Source organism: Oreochromis niloticus, linkage group LG15 (genome assembly GCF_001858045.2).
Source record: "Oreochromis niloticus isolate F11D_XX linkage group LG15, O_niloticus_UMD_NMBU, whole genome shotgun sequence".
Lineage (NCBI taxonomy): Eukaryota > Metazoa > Chordata > Actinopteri > Cichliformes > Cichlidae > Oreochromis > Oreochromis niloticus.
The window spans coordinates 24,622,291-24,639,362 of record NC_031980.2 but is presented as its reverse complement, the minus strand read 5'-3'; the positions used below and the strand labels follow the sequence as shown (position 1 = coordinate 24,639,362).

Genomic DNA, 17,072 nt, shown 5'->3' with positions numbered 1-17,072 from the left:
CAAAAACAGACTTACGGTGTCTGAATAATATAAAAACTCCTTAATTAAACGTAATCTTATCTGCATTTGCTTTTGCCTAATTTTGTCCTTGTCAGGCAGGATTCCACCTTCCACCTCCCAATGAAAATTCAAGTTCAGCGTATGAGACTAATTAAAATGACTCCTTTAAGATACAGCGTGGTCCACCCTGCCACATGCTCAAATTTCTCAGTCAGGTGGAATAAAATGAAGACTGCTCTTTAATTACTCTTTGCTGTGGTGAGTCATTCATTTATGATGGACGCATCCAGTTTTTTATCATTTTCAACAACAACAAAATCATTTTTAGGATTGTGGCAGCAGTAGGTGGAAATAAAGTAAGTTCGCTTCACAGTTTAAAAAGACAACGCCACCCTGGGAATTTCACCCAGAGAATACTGGAGGTAACACTAATCACCAAGAAGGCAGTTAGGTTTGTTATACTCAGTACAGAGACGAGGTTCAATGATAAAATAAGTTAACAATTTATTAATTATTTAAAACAACGTATAAAAGCACAATCATAAATATTAGTGTATAAATATGCTTAAAAAAGGGGTATTCAGAGCTGAGGCTTACCAGTGGAGGGGCAGGGATGCCACACACACAAACTCAAAAAAAGAAGAAAACACACCAAGACACAAGTGCAGCACACTATCACACACTAACACTAATAAACTAAACAAGGCAGGTGTGTACACTCAAAGGATCCCACCTCCAAGGCACCCTAGTCTCCTCCACGTCGGCGCTCCGCATCTGAATAAAAGAAACAAAGAAAATTTTAATATATTACAACAAACTAATGGGTAGCGCTGGGGGATAACCCAACTGCAGGACCACACTGGTGATCTACAGCTAGAAAAAGGGCCTCCCACCAGTGGCGTAACAAAAATCCAAACTACAAATCAAAACAACAGAAAAACAACATACAATCTAGATAAAACTCTAAAATATGGAGCAGACGGAATCGCCGTAGTACTCCAACTGGCCGTCTGCCCGACTATAAGTTAATCTTCCAGTCAGTCAATCAACATGCACGCCAGCCGACTCGCGTGGCATGCATATGGCCGTTGTCCACGCCGACGTCCACTTTAAAGGCTGGCAGCAGTAGGAAAGAAACCTCGCAGCCGGAACAGACAGTAAAAGCAAAGCAAAACAAAGCAAAGCAGCAGCACTTCAGTTCGCGTAGCGTGGCGTAAAACCATAAAGCATGAGCAGAATGGCTCAGAGGAGGCTTCTACAGCTACGACCAGCCGCGATGGAGGCTTCAGAAGTGTAACCCGCAAATGATCTCGGCAACACCAAAGGGAAGTCAGGTGACCAAAGGGGAGATCACAGGTAAGCGATCCAGGGACGCTCAAATGGCCACTATTTATACTAGCGCCCCCTAATGCGCCAGGCTGAAAGTGGGTTAAACCAAGGAATAACATTCATCCTGCCACAGGATGAATAACTACAGAATTACGATTATGGTTATGATACACTCTTATATACACAGCATCCTAAGTGACCCTGCTGCAGAATGGCATATCCAACGATGGCTTTTCATTACTTGAACAAAGGCAGCCGTGTTATTTAATTTTCATGTATAACAGATGATGCTAACAGGCAGTCAGCACTGAAAACAAATAGCAGGCAGGATCATCTGATGACAAGCTGAGGACCGAAATATTCAGTGCTGCTCGGAAATGTTTGCAGATTGTGCAACGTTTAGACAAATAAGGACTTTTGAGCGCCACTTAAATAATGTAAAGAAGAAGATGCTGATGTTCACAAACACACAGAGTCGGCTGGGATTTCAGCAGGTCTCTGCCACAAAAACACTTCTTATCATTACGTTGTTGTAAAAACATGATTGTTCTAAAGGGAACTGGCTTGGAAGCTGCAGAAAGTTTAAGTTTTCTTTTTTGTGGATAGCGCTCTCACTGAACAGGTGCAATGAAACCCAACAGGAGGGAGATGGAGTTCTGTTTACATGCTCCTGAAGAGCAAACGTCTAAAATGAATGAAGTCACCTGTGTGGAGGCATTAAAACAAAAACCTTCATGAGCATTTACCAAGTAGTGTTTGTTATATGGCATTCTTACACTCAAGCAATGTTGATTGTTTTTTGTTTGTTGTTGTGTTTGTTTGTTATTGTTTATGCAGTTAATGATTGGTGGCATCTGTCATTTTTTACAGTGTGGTATGTTGGAGCAGCAGTTTATCGGCAGCTGAGAGGAAGACGTTGGATAAACTCATCAGGAAGGCCAGCTCTGTTCTGGGATGCACCCTGGACCCAGTGCAGGTGGTGGGAGACAGAAGGACTCTGGCCAAAATAACATCTCTGATGGACAGAGTCTCCCACCCCATGCATGTAAATGTTGCTGAACTGCAGAGCTCCTTCAGTGACAGACTGCTGCATCCTAGATGCATGAAGGAGCGTTTCCGCAGGTCCTTCCTCCCTGCAGCTGTCAGACTGTACAATCAGAACTGCTCCCAACAATCACAGATGTTTACATCAGCACTGTAACTGCAATAAGTTAATCAACCGAGTCGCACTACAACCTGGTTTGCCTCTTATCTGTAGTTATTTATATTTAATTTAATAACTGTACAGTACTCTGTTTATAATAACCATTGTCCTTAATGTAAATATGTAAGAAAAATTGTGTATGTTTCTGTTTTGTGTCCTGTGTACTGTTTGTTTGTATATGTGTCTTTCTGGCTGCTGTTACAACCAAATTTCCCCTTGTGGGACAATTAAAGGATTATTCTATTCTATTCTATTCTATTTTAATGCATTCTCATTCGGTTATCATGCAACAGTTTTTATAAAGCCGTTTATTTATCAAGGGTCCACTGCAGAAATATTTCCTAAATCCTGACTGAAAAAAGACAAAACAGCTTTTTCAAAAACTTTAAAATGTTTAAGCCACTTCACAGTCACCTATGGATCGTTCAAAAATAAAAAGGCTCCTAACTCAAGAGATGAACCTGTGCTGTGTCTACACGTAGCAGACCACTTAGCAAACATCCCATTTGAAATCGTATCATAAGGTTTTGTTGCTAGCAGCTTCTCACAAAACACACCATTTATTTCATTTAAACAATGAAAAATGACAAAGATAACAAGAAGCCATTGTTAAGGAAGGGAACCAGGGAGAATAGGCTGGGGTATGCCAAATTATTAAGTTTTAGGTGAAGGTCTCATGTCAGAGGTTCTGTTATGGTTTGCATTTCCGACAGTGGTGTTGGGGATCGAATTATTAAACACAAAAGCACCATCAGTCATACAATCTGGAAAGCATCTGATTGGCAGTAGATTAATTTTTAAGCCTGACAATGATCCAAACACACTAGCAGTGCAGTGAAAGCACACCTGGATAGAAACACACAGGGGATCAGTCATGGATGGGCCTCCCCAGAGCTGGACCTCAGTGTTACTGAAGCAGTGTGCGATCATTCTGACAGAGAACAGAGCCCAAGAGTTCAGACTGTGTTGGATAATAATTGCCAAATGTTAACTTGAATTAACTTGTACAAATTCAGTATTTGCTGTATATAAAGTTTTCCACAGACATTTCCACGTTTCAATAAATTGCTGCACTGTTTTCCCAGTTTTCTTGCAAAATATGAAGAAATGAAGGTATTAAAACAAGATTCTGTTATGTAGCATGTGAAAGACAGACTAACTGGAATAAAATATTTATTGACAATAAAATTTGACAAAGAAAATGAGATTCTGAAGTATCTTTTTTTAAACACTGTGTCATTGTCTGAAAAAGCTCATCTTCCTGTCTTAAACATCAGTGATGGCACATTTCCTTAAATCACCTGGAGGCCTGAGAGCAAATGCGAAACAGTGAAAACAGACGTCACTACAGACTGAGCAAACTACCCAAGGCATCCAAATAACACCAACCAAAACTTTAAAAATTCAGACACTCATAGCATTATGGAAACCTCAACATTATATACCAATGCATAAAAAAAAGGTCTGAAGGGATCTGCCTCTGCAGGATATTCATGGGAGCAGATTGAACTGAAGTGGCATCTGTGGGGTTTGTTTACATCTGGGAGTAAAATGGATCATCATACAAAGTGTAAGTGTACGTGGGACACAGTGAGATTGGGATGGAGTAATATCACAGTGTTTCCCACACAAGTGTGTGTTTTTCAGCAAACTGGTTTGCAGCAACTCTTCACTCTGTGATTCATTTTGTTTTGACATGTTCACCCACTGGTTAGGATTTGAGGCATGATGCTTGGTGTGTAGGAAAAGACAGAGACACCCAACACTAATCCATCACGTCATAATGTCACATGAGACCCCAGGAGTGAAAGGTAGTAGGTGTCCAGGCTGACATCGCAATCAGATCTCAATCAGGCCTCAGACATTTCTGAATGGTATCACATGGTGGATCAAAATCTTGTGGTATTTTTGTGACATCAAAGAAAGCCAAGGCCAAAACAAAACATTCCTAAATTAAAAGAAAAGCACACAATAAACTCACTTAAAAAGACAAAAGAAATATTATAAACCTAGAAGTAAACTCCTAGTAACTCAAAGGAAAAAAGGAGAAATAATTGGTTGTCAAAAAAATGGCTCAGACAAGATTAGCAGAAAACAGTGAAGTAATTAAGACTAACAAACAAGAAGCTAAAATAGAATTGAACCAAAACAATAGCATAACTTCATGGAGAGAGCTCTAAAAAGCACACAGTGCTCTGACAGGAAATTAAAATGGCATTAAGCCCTGAAGTCACTCATTGGCTTCAGGCGCTCAGACTCCAGCCAGGGACATGAAGGTGAAGGAAACAGCTGAAACAAAGTCCCCGACATTAATCCTTTCTGTGCTTTACACTTAGAGGGAAATGCAGTAGCAGCTGTTGAGCTGGTTAAACATGACTGCTGTTCCCCTGCTGCAGTCTGCTTCATATGTAAAATCAGAAAACTTAGAGTGACTTGTGACGTCCATCACACAAACAGTTGAAAGCACATAAAAAATAAAAATAAAACCATCCCCTTATTTAATCCCTTCTATGAGTCATCTGTTTCCTTTTAAAAATACTTCTGGCAAATCCAAAAAGCAGAAAAGCATGTGGTTTTATCATGGCCACTGTGCCATGACTGCTTCCTGTTGGACGCTGCACCAGTCTTCTTTTTTCATTCCTCCCCCCCCTTTTCTTCCTTCCAACACTGGTCACTGTGCCATCAAGGTATGACAGCCTACAAAAAGTAAGCTCAACTTTTAAAATGTTTTATGAATTAGTTCTGTGATTGCTCGCCAACGCACTTTCCCTCCAAAATTTGCATATTTCTGGAGAAAAACACAACACATTGAAAATTGTTATTTTAAATGGAGTGTAAGCGTTCATTGATTGGCTAACTCAGCATTATATGTGTATAAATATGTAAATGTACAGCCTTCCAACTTTCTTGAAAAAGGGCTCAAATCAAATTGTTGAACACTGCTGCCAGATAATATCAGATAATCTTTATTGACACTGTTAAAGCCAAAATATAAAACAATAACAATAAAAAAATACGAAGATAAGACACATACACACAAACACACACAAAATACTATAATAATAAAATTTAATGAATATATAGAAAAAATATAAAGTGTGTCAGTTTTCTCAACTATCCGCTTGATTGCGTTCGTCGGTCGAATTCTCGAACCAAGTCGGATCCATTTTTTTTAAAAAATCTAGATCGTCAAAAGGTAAGCAAACTGTTCTACACTTCTGGTTGCATTTGCTGGGGTGTCACTTGTGCACTTCATTTTGACTCCTGAGACAGTCCAACGTGGTCATCCGTTTGTTCGTCATTTTGGTGTTTTTCTACAACTGTTCATCCAGCTTCATATTTTGAGCAAAAACATTTATTTTGGTTATATCAAACAGAGGTCAGTGCTGTTTTTATTCTTTAAATGTGGGTTTTATTGTGTGGCTGCCGTGCTAGTCTAACATCTCCCCCCTGCAGCTGACCGTCCCATGTGGCTGCTGCTCAGTTTTGGAGAAGATATTGTTCCAGATCTTTGGCGTGCTGGGTTTGTTTTGGCCACCGTGCCTCGTCTCTGCTGCCCTGCTGATCTTTCTCTCCATCACAGCCGCTGCACTTTGACTTATGCGCGCTCTCTCGATGGCGCTCCCTTTCGTGCTCCCGCTCAGATATTTACGGTGGCCCTGAAGTGCAAATCACAACAACAAATTGCTAAACACAACAACAAAATTGAGAGGCCCTACTTCAGGGCCACCGTAGGATATTTGGACCATTTTTCTTTCTTGTTCTGTGTGTATGAATATCTCCTTGTTCTCATTTGAACAGCCTTTACCGTGGCTGCTGTGCCACAATGAAAGTGTAACATCTGTCTATTTGGCTGTCCCTGTCTCTGTCTGACCTCTGTTCCTATCTGTCTACATCTGACTTTATCTATTCTCTCTTGTTTTGCTGTACAAATGCAGCAAGAAAGACTGGATTTAATCGTGTGTGTGTGTGTGAGAGAGAGAGAGAGAGAGACAGAGAGAGAGAGAGACGGAGAGAGGGCTTGGTTGCAGCTGGTCTGCATGTAGGCCTTGACCAGGAATCTGGAGCGTTTCTGGGCTCTGTGGCGGATCAGATGGGTTGTCTGTATTGTTTGAGAGGGTAAGATGACTGGATTGGCTTGGCTTGAGGGAATTGTTGTAATGACATATCAGTTTCATTGTTTGAGTTTGCTCTCATCTGGCTTGTTTGCTGTCTTTTTAAAATGGCCGCCAAATGGCCACTTGTCTTCTTTGGCTTGAACCAGTTTAGTTGAGTCAAATTGATGTAAAAAAGGTAAGTGTTGCTTGTTTCCCGCTGTGCCTGAAGCTTTATCATCCATATATTTTCTCTCTTCTGTACTTCTGGTATGATATTAAAATGATAAAATCTTTTAAGTTACTGAATACTAAAGATCACTTTGCAAGGGCGTTTATTTTAAACATGGTTTGTCAATTGAAGGAAGAAAAAAAATGTGTGATGTGGGATTATGTTCCAAGTTGTAGAAAAGAATTGGTTACGACATATTTCTCTCACTCTGATCAAAATTCAAAGGAATACAAAGTCATCACAGTATGGAGTACTAGCGCACGCAGGCTTTCAATTGAAATCAGTTACACAGCGATACAAAGAAACACAAAAAATGGCAAGAAGCTGTTGTATTATTAACTGCAATAGCCAGTCGCATGACAGCCACGGGAAGCCGACGGGTAAAGAGATCGGTTGTTATTATTACGTCGTTGAAGAGAAATTGTTCAAGGCATGTTTCCGAAGTAACAAAGAGCCGACGGATGGCCTGGATTGCAGCCATTCGAAGACCAAATATAACGTCCCAGAACACTCCAGCTCACATGTTAGTCTGCTCCAAGCATTTCCGCAAAGGTCAGTCTTTTGTTGTAGTAAAAAATACGTCATTTTTCATAACATAATTGGTGATATAGGTTACAAGCAAGTCTGGCGCTGAACAGAAATTGTCGCGCTATGCTCCTTTGTTTATTGTGCATAAATAGTGAATTGTCCTGACAGAATATTGCGTTTCGCTTCTGTTATTACCACGGTACATTGACAAAAACATATACTTTTATTCACAGGATAAAACAGTTTTTTTGTATCAGTAATTGCCCAGTACGATTACAGCATACAATATTATTGTCACTGCTACATTTCTGTAATGCGTACCAGAAATTATTTCCACTACTAATTAATTACCGTTGAGCTCAAAGGTCCTATTAATAAACGGTTAACGAATGTGTATTTATGAAGACAATTTGTGAGACTGGTAAACTTACGATACGTACGATGGTCTTTCGTTCTACACGGTGCATTTCAAGGTCCTGTACCCATCCGTCGATAAACTGTACCTGGGCTTGTTGCAGTGACCTGAAGTTACTAAAAACTTCATGAGTGTATGCACTCACTCCAAGAACCGTATAATTATAAATATGAGTGTGGTGAAAGTTGGGCAGCACGCTAACGTCTTTTGTCCACTGTGTGCTCGTAAGGGTCTGACCCTTTCACTCCTTTGATTTTTTTCCTCGTATCTTTTCTTTGACTTTTCATCAAGTCTGTCTTTGTACGGACCGGCATTGTTCTCCTTCGTTTTTGTACATACCTTTTTTGGGGGGCAAAGAAAAAGCAAGAAGGTATTGGAACCGGAGAATGAACGTTTTGCGGTGCTGCAAATGCTTGCGTTTGATGCATTGCTTTGATTGTTTTGCCACCAGTGCCCGGCATGCAATGTGTGAAAGTCACGTGGTCTGTCAATCTCTATAACACAGTCAAACTTCAAGGATATTAATTTGTTTATTTAGGAAGCTTAAATAATCTTCAATCTATTTCACCTGCTTTGGTGCAAATGAGAGTGACAGTAGGTGCACTGGAGTGGCAATAACAGGATACAATCCAAAAATTTACTATAATGCTGCAAGTATCATATTAAGAAAATGTTGAGCAGGTGATGGTCACAGATTATTTATTTATTCTCATTATTGCCTTTTCCTAGTGTCCTTGTCACGAATAGCGTGAGTCAACCTCTGCTATTCGTGACAAGGACACATCATTCTCCAGATGAGACAGTGGATGTGTCCTGGGGATATCTTCCTAGACCTTTATCAGGACATCGATGAGCTGGGCAGCATGTGGCATTGATATCCCAGAGATTCTCTGGATTTAGGCCCATATAACATGAGGGTCACCCAGTGGGATCAATGTCTCTGTCATCCTGGGACTGCTTCTCACCATTCACGGCCAAGCATTATCCTACACCAGGAAGAACCCAGGCTCCACCTCACCACTATAAGATCTGACATGGGTGTGAGGATTTCATCCTGGCACCTAATAGCAGTCAGGTTATTGTTGGCTAGCATGTGGAAGACTCTGCAACCCTCGAGGAATATGCCTTCCCTGACCACTACGAACCCACTGCCAAACTATCAAGCAGAAAGAATTGGGACCACTTGTCACTCTCATGGAGTCTTTCTGACTAAACTTTAAGGACCTTGCATATGAGTAGTCTGCTGGATAACATTTAACAGGGCTCTGGCAGTGTTCCTCCCATTCCTCCTCAGCCCTGCTGCTGGGTTGACACCTTTTCGGGGCCCTGTCCTGCTCCTTGTATGTCCTCCACACCGTTGGCTGTGGTAGTAAAAACAACAAACCTTTTCATGGCACTTATAAATGTATCATGCTGGAGGAGCTGGATTGCCTGTGTCAGCCTGAATGGGTTGCTGGTACGACCTCATGCTCCTAGTACTTCTGACAGTTTTTGCAGAAATTCTTTGGTTATGCAAACCGATTGTTGCTGCAGCTGTCCAGGTGGCTGGTCTCCACCTGGTCGAGCATCCTGGAGGTGAACATGCTGGATGTGGAGGTCCTGGGCTGGTGTGGTTACATGTGGTCTGCGATTGTGAGGCCGGTTGGATGTACTCCCAAATTCTCTGAAACACCTTTGAAGATGGCTTATAGCAGAGAAATGAGCATTCATTTCACAGGCAACAGTTCTGGTAGACATTCCTGCAGTCAGCATGCCAATTGCACGCTCCCTCAAAAGCTGCGACATCTGTAGCATTGTGCTGTGTGATCAAACTGCATATTTCAGAGTGGCCTTTTATTGTGGGCAGTAGTGATGGGATTTCCGGCTCTTTTTAGAGAACCGGCTCTTTCGGCTCGGTTCACTGAAAAGAGCCGGCTCTTTCGGCTCCCTACTGGCACTTCAGGTTGTTTTGTTGCTTTAATTAATTTATTATTAACAATAATATAAAATTATGCACAAAAGGAATTACTAATGTAAAAATAAAAAGTTGTGTTATTTATATATTTTTATATATATGCAGTGGCCCCTAGAGACAAAGCACGTACAAACTCCAAAACACATTTCTAGCGTTAACTGAACTTCTAAAACAGAGATGACTAGATCACTTAAATTACACAATTGAAAGCATATGTGTGTTGTTTGTGTATTTATACACAAGCACTCATATATATTCAAATAATTTAAAAAAAAAAAAAGTTAATTTACCTGTTACTACCACACACCAAATCCGGTCGTTGGCATTTCCTGGCTTGTGTAGCCACTAGGTAACAAAAGCTCAACACTGCGCCTAGCATCCTGGAGCACTTCTGTTGTCCTTTGTATGTGCTTCGGAGTTTTTCCGTGTTTTGGAGTTTGTATGTATTTTGGAGTTTGTACGTCCTTTGGGGTTTGTACGTGCTTCAGAGCTTGTACGTACTATGGAGCTTTTACGTGTTTTGGAGTTCGTACGTTTTTTGGAGTTTGTACGTGCTTTGTTTCTATAATATACTAATATACTTTTATTTATTCACTCCACATAAAATGTAATACATAAATCATATAATACATAAACCAACCATTCACATTTCAATTTTTAACTATTTAAATTTTCAGCTTTTTCCTTTTAAACAAATTAAAAGTGAAACCACACAAAACACTGCAAACCACAACACAATTAAATGTAAATTAAAATATGAAAACCAAAAAGAAGATGCATATTCTCTGTCATTTGGGCCTGCATGAATAAACTTTCTGAATCCTTTATCATCCGCAACTGAAAATAGTTGTGGATGATTACTATACCTTTCTAATGTGACGTTGTTGTCCCTGGCTCTCTTTCTCTGTCTGTCCCTCCCGCTCTGTTCCTGTGCTACTGCCAGTGTAACTACTGCCCCACCCCCCTCTTCCCAGCGCAAAGCACAAGGCTGGCGTGCGAAGTGAAGCGGAAAAAAAGTGCGAGAGAGAGGGTGAGAGAAAGAAAAAAAAAAAAAAACCCACGGCTCCCAATAAGGAGCCGGCTCGCGTCGTTCACTTCAAAGATACGGCTCTAAGAGCCGTTTCGTTCGCGACCGACACATCACTAGTGGGCAGTTTAAGGCACACCTGTGTAATATTCATGCTGTCTAATCAGCACCTTGACATGCCACACCTGTGAGGTGGGATGGATTATCTCAGCAAACGAGAAGTTCTCACTAACACAGATTTAGACAGATTTGTGAACAATATTTGATAGTAATGGGTCCTTCATGTATGTAGAAAATGTTTCAGATCAAGTTCAGCTCATGAAAAATGGGAGCAAAAACAAAAGCGCTGCGTTTATATTTTTGTTCAGTGTATAAATCCCAAACCTGGATAAGTGGATAAGTACGGAGCCCCGCAGGGGACTGTCCGGAGTGGTAAAATATTATGCTGCTATTATTTGCTGCTATTTGTATAATCATCATTACCATTTCATTATTAATAGTGATGTTGCAGTCAGATGCATTCAGATGTTCAAACATATTGGTATTATATTAGTCTTTATTACAGGTCCAACAAGAACCACTTTAAACTGGAGTTGAATCTATAATTTTAAATGCTTTTCAATGCTCCTATATAATAATCTTAAATGTTTCTGTGTAGACTGCAGGGACAGGAGATACACTCTGTGCCAAAATGAGACAGGAAACACTTCTGCAAGGCTTGCAGAAGTGAAACCGAAAGCAGAGTTTGAGTGTAAGCCAAGAGCAGGGTGTTTATTATGCATTTATCTTTGATTAGAGGGTCAGTTGTATTAGATTGAAACATTTGTTTTATACATTTTACATATAAGTCAAGATAGGCACACACAGGATGGCCTTAGCCTGGTTGCTTAAGCTGAGGTCAATCAAAGTGCAGTGTGAGGATCACACATGAACAGACATATACACATACACACACATAGTTTCAGTACATGCTGGCCTTCTGTCTGGTGGAAAGGTTACGAGGTTTAGCCGAGGAAGTGAAGGGTGAAACAAAGGGCAGCAGAAGCTGACACATACATATACATATAAGTAGACTCATTTATATAGGTAAGAGTTTAATTATGTTTTGCTTGCGACTGCAAAGTTGTGCATGAGTGACAGTTTGTGCAGAACGTGGACCTGATGTTCCAGAAGATAAGCCTGGGCAGGATGGAGACAGGAAGCACCTGGGGTCGGGCCGAAGACGATGTTCTTTTAAAACTATGTCAAAGTTAACTGAACGGTTGTGGTTTTGCATTGACGTATGCTGTATTGTGTCTGAGAGGGGGGGGAGCAGTATCACCCCCAACCCTATAAAACCTTTGTCTGACTATTGTAAAGTAGTTCACTACTGATTGGGTTGTTGAACTCACACATGTGTATTCATTAAAATGCCGTCTAATTGCACCCGGCTGGATCTGTGGTTATTTTTGGATTTCCCCTCAATATCTGAACCTTAACAGGACATGGGAGAAAAAAAAATTAAGACGGACTTTTGCGAGATTTCGCAAAAGTAACTCGGGATCTCGCAAAACTTTTGCGTGCTCTTCCCACTTCTTCTCCATATCTACGAATGTAAGTAAACATTTTCTTCTGAGCTTCAATATGTGCAGTTAACAATGCAAATAATTTAACTTATTAAATAACGACATTACCGAAACAGCCTTAAAACACCGAAGCTGCGGATTCAGAAGTGTTGTGCAAATACCACGTGTCCAGTAACGTGACAGCAGACTTCACCGAAGCTGCAAATTCGACAGTTTTGTGCAGAAAGCAGATAGCGACTTTACTTTTATATTGACAAACAATCACAAAGGCTTAAAAAATTAAGTATCAACGTCAATAAAAAGTACTAATACTTACTACTTACCTATTTTCCTGCAAATATGACAACGGAGTAGCATTAAATCACAGCCGGATGCGCTTTGCTTCCCTTTTTGAGTTGTGCGCATGCTCAGGAACAATGGGTAGGACGGTTTACGGGGTAGGAGAAATTCCCAGAACACCGCCACTGTGGGTATGACAAGATAATAACACCTATCCAAAACTGCACCTGCAACTGTGTGTGTTAAAAACACACTAAAACATGAGTTTTTCCAATAATGATACATTTTGCTTGCACAAAATGATAAAGAACTTAAATAAATTGATAAAATTCCTTTGAGTGCAGCTATGACACATATTTTATACTGCTGAAGTATCATCAGTGTCGTGGTTCTCAGGATCTGGAAAGATCTGTGGATTGTTTTTGTCTTTGCCTCTCCCACCAGGACGGCAGGAGATGCTGCTTCCTCGCTGGATCCTCACACTACCTAGCGTCAGTGTAGCCTAGCCTCTTGAGTATCTTTTGTGATTTCCCAGAGTTTCCTCCAAACATCATTTTCCTTTGTGTACAGGCTTCTCGGATTCCCTGCCAGTCCCTCCTGCTGCCTGGATTCCTGTCGATGTACGGACTGTGTAAAAGAGGACCATGTGTGTGCCTGCCCTGGAACTTATCCCCCCCGGAGCCCCATGTTACCTGTTCCACTGTATACATATGTATACATTTTCACCTGGTGCCACATTTTAATAAATCCTTCACCTTCTCTCTAAACTTCAGAGTCCTGCGAGTGAGTCCTCTGCCTAAGAGATTGTGACAATTAGATGGTTGATGGTGACTTGCCAACGTCACATTCTTTGATTTAACTGTGACCACATAAGCTTGTGAATTGGTTTTCATCTGATAGAAACACTCTGTTTCAAAAGACCTGTATGTAAACTTTACCAGAAACCTGCTTCCCTTATTTCAGGCATGGGGAAGAGAGAAACTGTCATGTGTGTTTAGTGCAGGGGTGGGCAATCTCAGTCCACGAGGGCCGGTGTCCCTGCAGGTTTTAGATCTCACCTTGGGTCAACACACCTGAATCACATGATTAGTTCATTACCAGGCCTCTGGAGAACTTCAGGACATGTTGAGGAGCTAATTTAGCCATTTAAATCAGCTGTGTTGGTTCGAGGACACATCTAAAACCTGCAGGGACACCGGCCCTCGTGGACTGAGATTGCCCACCCCTGGTTTAGTGAATCTGCGCTCGAGACTGCAGACACCCGTTACTAAGGGCAACATCTGGAGGATTCACACTGCCATTATGCAGTGACACATTTAAGAGACCATTAGATAAATGCACCCCTTCAGCTGTCTCCAAGTCACACACAAAATGAACAATTTACAGGAGTGTCATGCTTGGGAACAAAAAAGTTGCCCTTATTATGGCACGTCACACAGGACGAGCTAAAGAGCCAGTCTGTGCTCATCTCAATGTTGTGCAATCAAATATCATTAATACATACATACATACATTTATTTCTCATATTCCCTTGGAAGGCTCAGCCTTTGCCAACATTACCTGGAATACAAAAGTAACATATAACAAACAGTGAAATACAACTGGTCATTGTTTTGTATGGCTTATTTGATGAGGCACAAATACATAACATTAGCAGTATAGTCAGTTCTCTAGTTCTAGTTCTTCAGTCATGTGTCACTGTGAGGCAGGCAGGAGTTGGACCCAAACGCAGGACTCGAACATAACGGGCTAACAAAAAGAGGTAGCTTTTATTTGCTGTGACAAAAACATTCAAAAACTAAACTCACAAAAACAAAAACAAAACTGAAAACTAGGAACCAGGAACTGGGAGAAAACTGGGAGAGGTCAGGGACACGAGGAGCACAGAAAGACACACAGCAACATGAAGACAGCAGACTAAATTCCCAAAAGATAACGAGGGGATGGAGAAACGGGAGGGAACTAATTAGACATGATGAGACAGGGCAGAAGCAAAAATGAACACAGGGCAAGGAACTATCAAAATAAAACAGGAAACATGAGATACACACTAAGACACGGGATTGACACTGGGACCGGGGAAGAGACACACATGGGAACAAAGCTGACTGGGGAGATAAAAAAGAAACTCAGAAAACGAACATAGGAGATAAACGAACATGAAGACACGGGTGACTATACATGAACTGTATAGTCACCATAGGGAAGGCACATTAACAGAAACCTAGGGACTAGAAACTATAAATATAACCTGAGCAGAAAATAACTAAGAGAACTAGAAATGCAAATTATTAAACTAGAAACCTAAACAATGTCAGAAAAAGCCTAAGAAACAGAAAAAGTTATATGGTTTCACGCTAATAAGCAATATGTAACTCTGGTTTTTGATAATGTAATCTAAAAAAAAAAAAATGCCTGGAAAAAGTAGTCTGATGACTGGCAGTTTAAAATGAAAATCAATTAAAATCAGTTTTATGGATGTATAATTTATGCATCTTTAATATCTCAGTCACCACATTTTCTGTTTGAAAGCTGTTTTGTTAGACTAAAATCTAGAGGCAATAAATAGAACGTGAACATAAGTGCTCACAATCTTGGCAACATGGTGACTAATTCCGCTGAAAGGAGGATGAGGATGAGTACACTTTGGTCATAACAGGTGTGAACATCAAGTGTGCAAGGTCTACATGACACTTAATTAAATAGTACATGGCTTAAAGTGTGTCCACAAAACATTCCTTACACAATTACCCCACAGTAACAGTCTGAACTGTGGATGCAAGGCTGGATGGGGGATTTTTTTTTTTTACTCTAAGTTCAGAACCTGCCAACTGAATGTCACAGTACAAATCAAAACTCATTAGACCAATAAACGGTTTTCCAATCCTCTGTCTAATTTTAGTCTGTTTCCTGTTCTTAGCTAACTGAAGGTGCACCATGTGGCCTCATGCAGCTGTGACCAGTGAATGTTCAATGTGTTATCTGATCAGAGAACACCAAGTTGTTGTTTGAGTTATTGGTACCCTGCTATAAGCTCAAACCATTCTCCCTGTTCCTCCGACTTTGGCCATCAGCAGAGTATTCTTTCTAAACCAGAGCAATGTTCCCAATATGCTACCGGTCGGCCATACTAGAGCCTGTTCATCACATCCATAACGCACTGAGTTTCTTCCATGTCATTGGTCAAAAAAACATAGAAGTGTCAGGGGTTGGGTCTGTGAACCAGCATTTTGAGTTTATTTTGTATTTTTTATTCCTTATGTTATATCGGAAATATGTTAAGTTCTTGTGATGTTATTATTAGTTAGGATTCAGTTGAGTTTTATTTTTCGCCTCAGCCAGAGGTCGACGTCTCGTCTGGTCTCGCCTCGCCTCACTTCGTTCTGCACGGCCTGCCCGTCCATGTCCAGCGCACTGTTGCCACTGTTACGTCCAGTGCGCCCATCACTGTTTCACATCCACTAGTCCAGAAGTATGTTCATGTTTCTTGTCACAGTTTTCATAGTTAATCTTAGTTTATCACAGTGTAGGTTTTAGTTTAGTTTTTCCCTCCAGCTCGTTTTGCCTTGTTTTCTGTTTATGATATCAGCCACAATAAAGGCTCACTTTTTGTTACACTTTGTTTCTTGTCTGCGTTTAGCTCAACAACGCTAACACACTGGCCACTCCGCCTCGAAAAGGAGGGGATTTTCTGACTGACTGACTGACTGATGGGGCGGGATAAGCTGAAATCGTAAAGAGCAGTGCAGTAAATATACACAGAGCTTTACAAATGATTGTTGTAGAGCCTTAACAGTGTAAAGCACCTTGAAGCAACTGTTGTTGTTGTTGTTATTTGGTGCTAAATAAATAAAACTGAATTAAATTTTAATAAGCAAATTTAATACACACACGCACACACACACACACACACGTGTACCTGTTGATACACCATAAAATAATGAAATCAAGAGAATAATTTTTTCACCTGTGTATTGAATTTATTTGTTCCTTTCCCTTCTGGGTTCATTAGGACTCTCATTAGCTGAAGTATCACCAGCTACTGGGCATCGTGGGCTTTAATAACATGTTTATTTAATAGAACAGACTTCCTCAGCAACATAATAATAATGGATTGGATTTTATATAGCGCTTTTTCAAGGCACCCAAAGCGCTTTACAATGCCACTATTCATTCACTCTCACATTCACACACTGGTGGAGGCAAGCTACGGTTGTAGCCACAGCTGCCCTGGGGCAGACTGATAGAAGCGAGGATACGCTTCCCAACCCCCTGAGCCAAGGTCGCCCCCCTAATAATATAATAATATGAACACTTATGAAGCAGGAAAGACATTGCCCTCCATTTGTATGTCAGTGGTGTCTTTTTCTAGGAGCTGGTCAGGTTTTGTCTCATTACAGCTCTCTGGGTCTGTATTGGCATCCAGCTCTCACGACTGTTTTAAC

General features: G+C 40.7%; 1 long non-coding RNA gene across 1 annotated transcript; it reads right to left on the bottom strand.

Annotated features, from left to right (window-relative positions):
* Positions 1–479: 479 nt before the first annotated feature.
* On the bottom strand, positions 480–1,441 carry LOC112842500 (uncharacterized). The gene is made up of 2 exons (XR_003214290.1): positions 949–1,441; positions 480–774 (listed from the first exon to the last, which is right to left on the bottom strand). It is a non-coding gene; the product is annotated as an uncharacterized LOC112842500 (long non-coding RNA).
* Positions 1,442–17,072: the final 15,631 nt, after the last annotated feature.